An 11328-nucleotide genomic window follows, 5' to 3' on the forward strand; every position below is an offset into this window, starting at 1 on the left:
GAATGTCGTTGTTAAGTAGGATCGATCTATCTTTTTGTTGTTTATGACTAGCCAAGGGGGGTTGCTGATTTAGAAATGTTGCTTGATAGCGCCGTCCATTAATTTTCTGACATAGTTTTTGATATGCCACGTGGTATAACATGTTAGAGAGTGAATACTTAATTTTGAAAAAAATGAATATGCCATTATAGCTTCCTTATCTGGAATTGCAACATGCACCTGACTTGTTTAATACCACACATTTTCCTTTATCTTTTGGATTAAGTAATTTGTGTTATTACTCATGTGTAAAATATTATCTCTCGCCAGTTGATTTATATTTCTGCCCTTGCTACTGCCACATGGATTGGGCTCAGCTTCAACTACTTCCTCTTCAGCTCTTGCCGCCGTGTGACAATCTCGGATTCGGTTAAAATTCTATCACGTGATTACCCAGGTACCCTCTTGATCTGTTGTTTTCTTCATGTTCGCCATTGTGTCGTGGCTTGCTGTTTCGGGCTTCAAGTTTATGCCATGTGTGTTTGTGCTGATGTTGAACTTTAAAGAAGTTTTGATGTTGGTTCTGGTACTGGAATGTACTGTTGGTCATGTAGTTTTTTTATTTTTAGTTTCCATTATATAGTCTGCAGAGAATAATCTTGATCTGGTGGTGTTTTGTTTCCCAACGGAAAGCTGTGATGTTTGTAGTAGTTATTCCACATGTATAGGTGGAATTTGTTAGAATACTTGCTATTCTTTAGATGTTGATTGTGTTGTATGGGTTAAACATTCAAAATGATGTCCTTTTCTGTTATCTGCAGTTTTCGCTTGGTTTGGTTGCTTGTCCAGTCGGCTTTGCTTTGACTACATCGAATTCTTCCTCTTTGGCGGCTAGTCATTGCGGTGGTGATGCTATCTTGGCCGCGGCTGCAATTCTCTCAGGTGATTCCTTGGGTTCTTGTGTTATCTCCGGTCTTCCGCATTATCTGTCGGCCATATACTTGATGCCATTTGACTAACCATGGACATGTTGAACATTTTGGAATTTGTATTGCTTTCCTGAATGTGTGCTTGGTGGTGTAGTATTTCTGGTACTGGAATTTTCTTGACTCTGGTATATTTTGGTTCTTGCATTGTTATTTAGATATGATGGTATTAATCTGTTCTTTTAGTTGATTAACATGTAATTTGGTGTAGTTTTGGCATTTTATGTGTAGTGGCTGTCTAGTACATTCAATTCATTTGATCAACTGCTAATTTCGGTATATGCTGGATGCATATCAGGTTTAGGTGTAGTGTTTAATGTAACCATGTAGTTAAGTTTCATATTTGATTGTTGCAATTTCTCTAAAGATAGCTCCCTAACATTCGTGTCATGCTGTATTATTCTGGCAGTGAGCCATGGTTTCTCGTGAAGCCAACCATGGTGTTGTGTAGTTCTGTGTATAAGTTGATTTCCATGGTTTACTCACAAGAAAATTTAAAATATGTAAAGTCTTTGTGCAGCTTGATATTGGTAAATTTGATCATGGGCATATAATTTTGGTGATAGTCCGGAGCTGGGCAAAGGGAGCATGGTAACTCGTGTGAGTTTGTGTGATTTCTGTTTGAAAGTAAAATCAAAAGATTAGCTTCACTAGGATGATGATTGAATGTTTTGGGAATCCACTTTGGTTCATATGTTAGCCTGTATTCCTTGCATTTGTACTCTTCCAGTAGAAGTGCAAATTGGCCAGGCATAGGATGCTTTCTTGTTCTCGAGGTGTTGCATAGGAATGGTTCAGTTTGTAACTGTAAGTATGCATGCAAAGCACTAGCTAGTTGTGCTCCGTTCTGAAAAGCAGTGTGTGGCTAAGACCCCTTGGCATGTTGTTTTGTAACTGCTACTTAGGCTGCCAAGTTTATTTTAAAATACAGCTACTATTGATTCAGCATATTGGGGTTCAGCTACTTAGCAGATGAGATTGCATCGATACCCTGAACAGAGCTTCATGATTCATCAATCAAGAAATAAATAAAAACTGTATAACTAGCAGCAAACTGAACCTTGATCTCTGAATTTTGTAACTCTGAGACCTGGTTCGTTGTCTCTTTTTATAAATGTATGAAGACATAGATGTCTTAACTTCATCTACATATGGATGTACCTTTAACTAAAATGTATCTAGATACATCCATATCTAAGAAAAGGTGAGACACCTTTTTTTAGACGGAGTTAGTACATATTTACTTGTGCACTTTTGTTTACGATTAGATTCTGTGTCTTCTCAATTTAAAAACTCGTCATGTATAGTCATGGTATGGACTTGTTCCTTTTAACCGCTGCAACTCTGTAAGCTAGGCTAGATGTACAGCTAACTGAACAAAACTTTGATCTCTGAACTTTATCTCGGTCCTCCTGCTACCTGCCTAAGAGAAACCACACCGACACAAAAAAAATTGTGATTCATCATCTCTTGTGTCAAGGTAGCTTAGTTGTCTACGTAGATGCATAAGTTGTGTGATTCATCATCACTTGATATTTGACGTGCTTTTTTGCTCACCCTTGTTTAGATGTCGCCGGAGAGGACGACACGGGGACTTCCTCGAGCATGAGGTGTCCAGGGATGGGCACACTTGCTGGGTACCAGTGAAAGTTGCCGTTGGCTAGCTCGACTAGGAGGACTCACCCACATGCCATGCGGCTAGTTCACCCACAGGTGGTTCCCTTACAGGACAACTGGACTTCCTACGTCAGGAAATGTCTTGCCACCACCACAAGGTAATTTGCTTCTCAATCAAGTAGGCACTCCTAAGATGTGATGATAAGAAGCAAGATATTTTTATCTTAGCTTGCAGTTGTGTTTAGATAGACAGGTAGAAGTTTGAAGAAAAAACATCATTCCCTTCATACTTTTGTCTTACGTTTTACCTTTATTTCTCAGATGGAGATGTACTTAATCAGTATACTCCTTAATGTTACACATTTACAAAGTTATCCTGAAGCATTTCATTTTCAGACGGAGATGTACTTAATCAGCTGGTGTGGGATGTGGTGATGGCGTGCGGGATGCATGTGGATGAGTGGGTGCTGCTCGCCGAGGTTGAAGCAAGACACATGGTGAGCTACAAGTTTTGTCTATGACCTCCATACGGTGTTCATTGTGGCAGCTATTAGTTGTTACTCACAATCGTTCTCTCTCAAGGCCACAACTTTTTCCATCTACCAGCAACTAGCACTGTTCTTAGAGGTGCTACAAATAATGAATGAGTACGCTCTATAATTTGTTTGGTTGTAAAGAGCTATGCATATGATTATGCAAAAGTTGTTTGTTTGGAATCATAGTATTGTGCATGATTGGAATCATAATTGATTTTATACTAGGCATCACCTCACATAGTTCACTAAAACTATGCAAGCCTGAAACAAAATTTGTGATGGTGATTGGGTGATGTCCATCTTATTTTGGGCCTTAGAGGTTCTGCACAACCTATGTTAGGAAATGTCTCTCCAGCACCACAAGGTAATTTGCTTCTCAATGAAGTAGGCATTCCTAATATGTGATGGTAAGAAGCAAGATATTTTTAGCTTAGCTTGCACTTGTGTTTACATAGTCACGTAGAAGTTTGAAGAAAAAAACATCACCCTCTTCATACTTTTTCTTATGTTTAAGCTTCCGTCTGCTCTTTTGGCAGGCATTCCATTAGTACTGTCTGCTCCTTTAGATACAACTAAATGTCTTCATTATGCAGGAGGAGCTACTGGCATGTTCCGAGGGTGATCAACACCGTGCAGGACCAGGGATCATCAAGGAACGACAATGCAGCTCTCGCCTATATGTTGACAAACCTGGTTGACGCAACCATGAGTCCATCTCGGTAATTTTGCAGTCGTTTGGCCCAAGCGGCGGCGTGCCCATTTTCTCCACGGGGGTAAGAAATTTCCTGCTATGACCGTTTGTTCTTTTGTGTTTCCCGTTACAAATGAAAATCAGTTAAATTCACTTTCTCTGTTTAGCCGTCCTTCTGCTTCTAGACCACTATTTAACGAGGTTGCGATGCAATTCTACTCCATCATTTATAATCATGGGTTTACGAGGCTATTGGTAAAATGCATTGCGAAGGTTCTATTGTGAAGATTATGTCGATCTCTATAGAAATATGCTTACCTGTTTCGCAAACTGAATTACTAAAACCGCCTCGCCACACATACTGATCCATGTGCACATTCTTTATGTACTGAAAAAACTGTCTTGTCTCTTGGTTAATATTCTGCAGTCCACATGATTGGATTACCATCATTAACTCAATTTTGAAAAACATTTGCTGGTGACAATACACACAGACATGTATCCAATTTGCCCGGCAATTTAGTTGTTCACCTACTGCTAAAATTTCAACTCGATTGAAAAGAAGAATCCGCATTTGCTATCCTTTGCGAGCAATCTTCTTTCATGAATGTATGCCCTGTGTTGTACCATAGCTGATTAGACTAATGCAAAGAATTCCTTCACTGTGTACTATCAGCCAGTGGCTTCTACCTCTGAGGACCGCTCATTTCCCAAGTCGGCCACTGCTGCATTTATCAGTTTATCAGTTCAGTTAAAACATTTGGTACATTAGTGCATTATATTATAAAACATTTGGTAGGTTAGTGCATCATGTTATAGACGCGCAGAAATTACTCCAAGGAATGTGGTTTTACACACTGCAACTATTTCTAAATATTTTTCTTACAGCTAATAGGTCATTGGCTTTTCTATGGTATATAAAACACGATGAATGTCCAGTTATCTTTTACAACTGTGAATCGAGTACTGCAAATCAATATTACAACTGTGAATACTGCAGACCAATATCAAAGGAGATGCCTTGCTTGCTCATCGACAGCAATGTTAGAACTATGTTCGTTCGGAATTCATGCTTGCCTGTTTCCAGGTCCAGTACAGAATGTGATGCAGAATTCTTGTGTTACATTGTAGATTACTTAATGCAGTTAGTATCACATACATGTGCATGCAACTTAGACTGGAGTCAGGCAAACATTTATACTGATCACTGCCTAAATAATGCTGAACTGAATTTCTGGTACCTTCTAAGCGATCTAAGCTCCCTAGAAATATGATCATTAGTAGATAAATAGCTATGAGATATATGATAGTTAATATTTTTATTTTCTGATAGAATAAATATGTGGACTTTGCCCGCCCTATACAAATTTCTAAACCTACTTCCTGAAATCCAGTTATCTTGGCTCAGTTATTACAAAACAGGTCACTTGGATGATATTCTCCTTCTCTATCCAACAGGTCACTTGGATGGCTTGAGTATTGTTTGATGCCCTGATCGGTCACACCATTATTCCTTTTGAAAAGAAGTATGATAAAAGGAACTTACTGTACATGTGTTTTGAGGAATTTGTCCATTATTAGCTTTGTTATTATTTTTGTTAGTGTTTGCTATATATGTTGTTAGTCTTGAAGTACATTTTTATCAGAGTATAGTTTTGTATACACATTCACTATTTAATTCACCTTTTGTTTATGGATTGGTTTATATTTTCATAAAATAGACCAATCAGTGAAGTTATGCCTATATCATCTATCTAATACCACACGAGGAAAATTTAAACGATAATAGTAGAGAACTGCGCAGCAGCGCGCGCCAGGTCCTTCTAGTACTCCTTAATGTTACACATTTACAAAGTTATCCTGAAGACAACCCCATTTCATTTTCAGATGGAGATGTACTTAATCAGCTGGTGTGGGATGTGGTGATGGCGTGCGGGATGCAGGAGGACGAGTGGGTGCCGCTCGCCGAGGTTGAAGCAAAACACATGGTGAGCTACAAGTTTTGTCTATGACCTCCATACGGTGTTCATTGTGGCAGCTATTAGTTGTTACTCTTATGAACAATCGTTCTCTTTCAAGGCCACAACTTTTTCCATCTACCAGCAACTAGCACTGTTCTTATAGGTCCTACAACTAATGAATGAGTACGCTCTATATTTTGTTTGGTTGTAAAGAGCTATGCATATGATTATGCAAAAGTTGTTTGTTTGGAATCATAGTATTGTGCATGATTGGAATCATAATTGATTTTATACTAGGCATCACCTCACATAGTTCACTAAAACTATGCAAGCCTGAAACAAAATTTGTGATGGCGATTGGGTGATGTCCATCTTATTTTGGGCCTTAGAGGTTCTGCACAACTGGAGGAAATGTCTCTTCAGCACCACAAGGTAATTTGCTTCTCAACGAAGTAGGCATTCCTAATATGTGATGGTAAGAAGCAAGATATTTTTAGCTTAGCTTGCACTTGTGTTTACATAGTCACCTAGAAGTTTGAAGAAAAAACATCACCCCTTTCATATTTTCTTATGTTTAACCTATATATATTTCTCGGAGATGTACTTAATCAGTGTACTACTTAAATTTACAGATTTACAACGTTATCCTGGAGATAGTCCCATTTCATTTTCAACGAGTTCCATAGCTTTTTTCTGCATGGTGGGAGATTGCATCTTCTCCGATTCGTGCATAGCATAAACGCCTTCCTTGTTTCGAACCTGGGAACCTGATACCGGTTGCTTTTTGTCTTTATGTCATTATAGGCAAGCTGGCGACTCTTGTTTCTTATCATCATCCCAGTTTAGCAAGGCTCTGATGCGTCTGACGAACACCTCTTGTCCTTGCCGTAGGCACCTGCTGTGGCTACGTGCGGGATGCGAAGGTTCCAGGACACGCTCAAGGAGGTATGTTCATCGGCTAGATGTGTACTACCGAGGCTATAATATCAACAAGAACATGCACAAGTTCATCCCCTTCATCGCTTTTGTTCTGTAACTGGATGATGATCCATCCCTCGAGCATATGTCGAAAGGTTAGGTAAAAAACGAAAATGGATATAGGTGGAAAACTTTACTGCTACAGTATTGGTATTTGCTTTGCACTACTTCACTTTTCTACAGATATATGTGCCGGTACACATGCTGAAACTTTACAGTCCAACCATTTCTTCAGCAGAAGGCATGTTTTTTCTATTACACCTTGATTGTGTGTGAAGGTGCTTGATATGTTACTCATCAACATAAACACAGGTCTTAGAAAATTATTCCCATCTCATACACCATGTAACTGAATTCTGTTTCAAGTTGCAAGAGCAAATTTGGCCCAGAAATTACTCTTGCTTATTATGCTACTCATTTATGCAGTGTCCCATGCAGTGTTTGTTCAACACTAAGAATATGGAAAATTAGAATTGTACCATTAAAAGATCCGGATTTTAGAAATATACCACCGAATGTTTTGGCTTTAGGAAAGTACCATCGAAAGGTTGATCCGTTATAGGATTCTACCATGACCGTTAAATGGACGTGAACTCAATCTAAAGAAACGAATCGATCTGCAAAATGAGACCTTTAATATGTATTTCTGGCCTTCTGGGCTGCATCTCCTTCCTCGCTGGAACAAGCATCTTCTCCTCAAGAGTGGATATCAGCTCGTGTCTACGAAGCAAGCCTGGAGTGGGTTTGACTTGCACCGAGCAATGGAATTGAGCAGGGTCAACTTGCCCACATTCTGCGCGCCAACACCTAGACCTTGCCTCGCGCTCCGGCAAGCTCACGCGCATGGTTGAACACCAGTAGCCTTCAGGTCGACGCAGCACCGGCATTTGCACAGCCTGGTCAGCAGTCAGCACTAGCCTGGTCGCCGTTGTGTGCGAGGTCAGCACCAGCGTTGCACGTGTGCATGTCGACCGTCGGGAGCAAGTCGAGCTTCGTGGCCATGGACAGTGTGTGAGAAGGTTAGCGGCTTCACCACGCTGCCATGCCTGTTGCGGCCTGGGCCAACAAGGCCGTGTGGTGGGCATCGCACTACGACGAGCAGACGCTCCACAGCGGCTGTAGCACTGGAGCAGCCGGTTGACACCTCGGGAAGCACCAGAATGTGGAGGTGGCACAGGCAGGGAGGTACTATGGCACAGCGGAGGAGATATACTCGTTCTTTTCAAAGCCAGTTCACGTCAAGTTCACGGTCATGGTAGAAGCCTATAACGAGGCAAGCTTTGGATGGTAGTTTCCTAATGCCAAAACTTTCAGCGGTATTTTTCCAAAGTTCCGATCTTTTAATGGTACAGAACCAATTTTTCCCTAAGAATATGAGGTACCCATATTTTCACCGAAACATCTTAATCATTAATTTACACCCCTCAGGATTTTATGCCGCTCTATGTGTGACTGGACTGATGATGTTCTCTGGGTACATTTCCAGCGAAATAATATGATTGAGTATGCAAAAGTATATGCAATAGTATGGCCTCATTAGTTTTCTTTAGCTTTTATCTCAACATGGAATGTGATTGCGGTAATAACCGGCTCACTTAGTTCATTCAAAATATTCTCCTTCCGTGTGCGAGGTTGATCTTTACTGGTTGTCCTTTTGTTCTAAATGTTCCTTATCTTGTTGCAGTTCTCTCTGTATTCCTGGGAAGACAGATTAAGCATATGTTTTCTTTACCATTATGTTGATGTCTACTTAAAAGTAAACTTCTGAGTTTGTTGCTCCATCTGAATAAGAAAATTCTTGTTATGCACTATCTCGTTTCCAGTTGAAAGAAATTAGTGTAGTGCTTCCAAAATACATCTACAAAAGATGACTTGTGTCCATGCATGTCATGACATCACCCTTAAGTTGTAGCACCCACAACTGGAGATAAATTTGCAACTTGCTTTCACGTGGTACTGCAGGTCCTCTTCAAGGAAACTTTAGCTGGTTCCCATTGTTGGGAGGCTATTGTTCTCTCACAATCTAGAGGGAGGATCTTCACGGCTCTGTGCGGCAGCGTTGCCATCGCGACGTCCAACAAAGTTGTTGCTATGTCGGCGGTGACGAGGATAACCAATCGTTGGCATGGACATCATGGGTCTGCGGCTAGCAGCGGCACCTGAGTTTATGTGTGTAAAACACATATAGTTTGTAAAATATTTTTGCTAAATGCAATTTGAGGGCCTCGATCGAGTGTGATCCAACCAAAGTATTCAGCTACAGAGAAATGCGAGTCTGTTCTTACATTATTGGCAACATTTGGCGTTGTTACTTGTTTTAGCAATGTAATATGATTCGGCTTCCTGTTGATCTATGATCCATCTTTTGGTAACATAAATAAATGGAACCTTCCTCACTCATTGATTTGTGTTTGTCTGATGATGATGTAATAATATATATTGGAGCTTTTGTTCAACATGTTTTCAACCTTGACGGGAACACAAATATTGACCCCATGCATGGGAAAAGAATTCCCTGGCCTGGGCGAGACAAGCTTTCTAATTCACCTTCCTGGAAGCAAAAATAAATAAGTATAATCATGGCTATTAGTATAAGAAAACGAAGAAGAAGAAAATGTCACGGGCTGTAGTATTTCCATTTTAAACAGCTATGAGAGAGAGAGACTCGGTGATTTTGATGGCAGTTTCCATGTATTGAACCTAACATGAAGAGATTGCTCCTTAAAATATGGAGTGATTACCGCATAGCAGTTATGAGTGTGAGAGGAGGAGCGTGTTAATATGGATAGAAATCAGCTAGCAGTTTCCATATCCACGCCCGCACTAATTTGCTGTCCCCGGTTGCTCGGTTTTGACCGGGCAGGCAAGGGATCCGCGTACATGTAGTGCATCGGAGCCATCCATCCGTCTCTTCATCTCTCCGGCCTCTAATCAAGCAGGAAGGAGAAACGGGAAAAAGTGGTGGCAAAGTTGGCGCCAAGTTTTTTCAGATTTCGCGACCTTGGCCCTCCCACAGTCTATAAATATGGGAAGGGGTGTAGCCAACGCGTGCGTCGTGTGTGACGACTTAGACTTTGACTCTTTACTCGTCGAGGAGAGGAGAGGAGAGGAGAGAGGACACTCTGCCGTCGTCGGGATGGATCTCGATCTTGGGCACCTAGCTAGCCGAGTTCATGGTTGATCTGATCCCATCCGCGCGCGAAGATCTTGGGGATCCATCAGGTAATATATCCACCAATCTCATCTCGATGGATCCGTGGGGGTTTCTGCTCATGAGAAAGGTGGCCTTTCTATTCTTTTCCCCATGTATATATGTTTGGATGCTCGTTTTCGCAGATCTCTTTTTTTTTTTAGTATCGATCAATTAATCCGTCGTCGTTTGAGTAGTAGTCAGTCAGTTGGGAAACAAGAGGAATGAATAGTTAAAGATGGGTGCGCGATGGAATGGTCCAGCCGCGCGCTTTCTTCTTTCTATTTAATCGATCGCTGGATTTGATGAACCGCGCATTACGTACGCTCGCTATTTGCTTCCTCTTCTCTTATGGGAAAAAAGAAAAAAGAAAAAAACAAGAAAAAGGAACATTGCCGGCCATCGTAGGTGGATAGGAAAGCACGTGTAAATTAATTCCACCTCGGTTTGGCTGGAGCCAGCCTGGCAAGTGCAGCATGATCGATGTGCCTTGCCTGGCCGCTCAACGCAAATATAGACGTGACCACTCGTACGTGTTGACTCCGGCCCGCCACCATATGATCCAGCTGCTTCCTGCGCGCCCGCATTCCTGCTTCAACCAAGCTTTGTTGAAACATAGGCAATGTCGCCGCTGTCGGCTAACATAGGTATTGATAATTAGCAAGTTCCGCCAGTACTCCACTCACATGAGTATCCTCACATCGCCTCGCCTCGGACTACATTAAGGAGCGTAACTGAACGTCTTGGTTTCGTGAAGCTAGAAACAACAACAGGTATATTTACAGGATTTCAGGAACTACACATTCACACATCTTGGATGAACCATCCTCGATACCAGGACCAGGAGTCAGTCACCCGAGCGCGCGCAGTTTCGCAGCTTGCAATTACGCATGATCCCGCGCACCGACGCTTCGCAAAGCCACGCGTCACTGCGCACGGCTCGCGCTGTCGCCGGTGGATCCATGGCGCCGTCGCCAGTCTATCCCGTCCACCTCTTCCTCCTCCTCATCCTCTCTGCCATTGTCGCCGGCACCGCGGCCACGAAGACGACGGTCCCAAACACCACCACCACGCCGGCAGGCTGCCCGTCCTACCGGTGCGGCCACGCCGTGGACGTACGGTATCCGTTCTGGATCGACGACGGCGACGGAGGCGGCACGAACGGCACCACCAACGCCTCGTCCCACTGCGGGTACCCGGGGTTGCGCCTCGAGTGCCGGCGCGACTCGCCGGTGCTTCCGTTGCCGTCCCGATCGTTTGAGGATAGGTGCTTAGGCCTGTTGGCAGTTTGGGCCAGCTAACCCAGCTTGTTTTAGGTTCTGGTGTGTATTTATTGGGCCCCAGCAGGCCATTGCTGTTGCCCGGGCAAGCAGCCATCATCTCACATTTG

At 42.3% G+C, this 11328-nt stretch overlaps 1 long non-coding RNA gene across 1 annotated transcript; it reads left to right on the forward strand.

The window, feature by feature from the left end:
• Positions 1-351: 351 nt before the first annotated feature.
• On the forward strand, positions 352-6667 carry LOC124659601. Its single transcript, XR_006989638.1, has 5 exons — positions 352-436; positions 801-921; positions 2533-2740; positions 2979-3079; positions 6575-6667. It is a non-coding gene; the product is annotated as an uncharacterized LOC124659601 (long non-coding RNA).
• Positions 6668-11328: the final 4661 nt, after the last annotated feature.

Source organism: Lolium rigidum, chromosome 6 (genome assembly GCF_022539505.1).
Source record: "Lolium rigidum isolate FL_2022 chromosome 6, APGP_CSIRO_Lrig_0.1, whole genome shotgun sequence".
Classification (NCBI taxonomy): Eukaryota; Viridiplantae; Streptophyta; class Magnoliopsida; order Poales; family Poaceae; genus Lolium; species Lolium rigidum.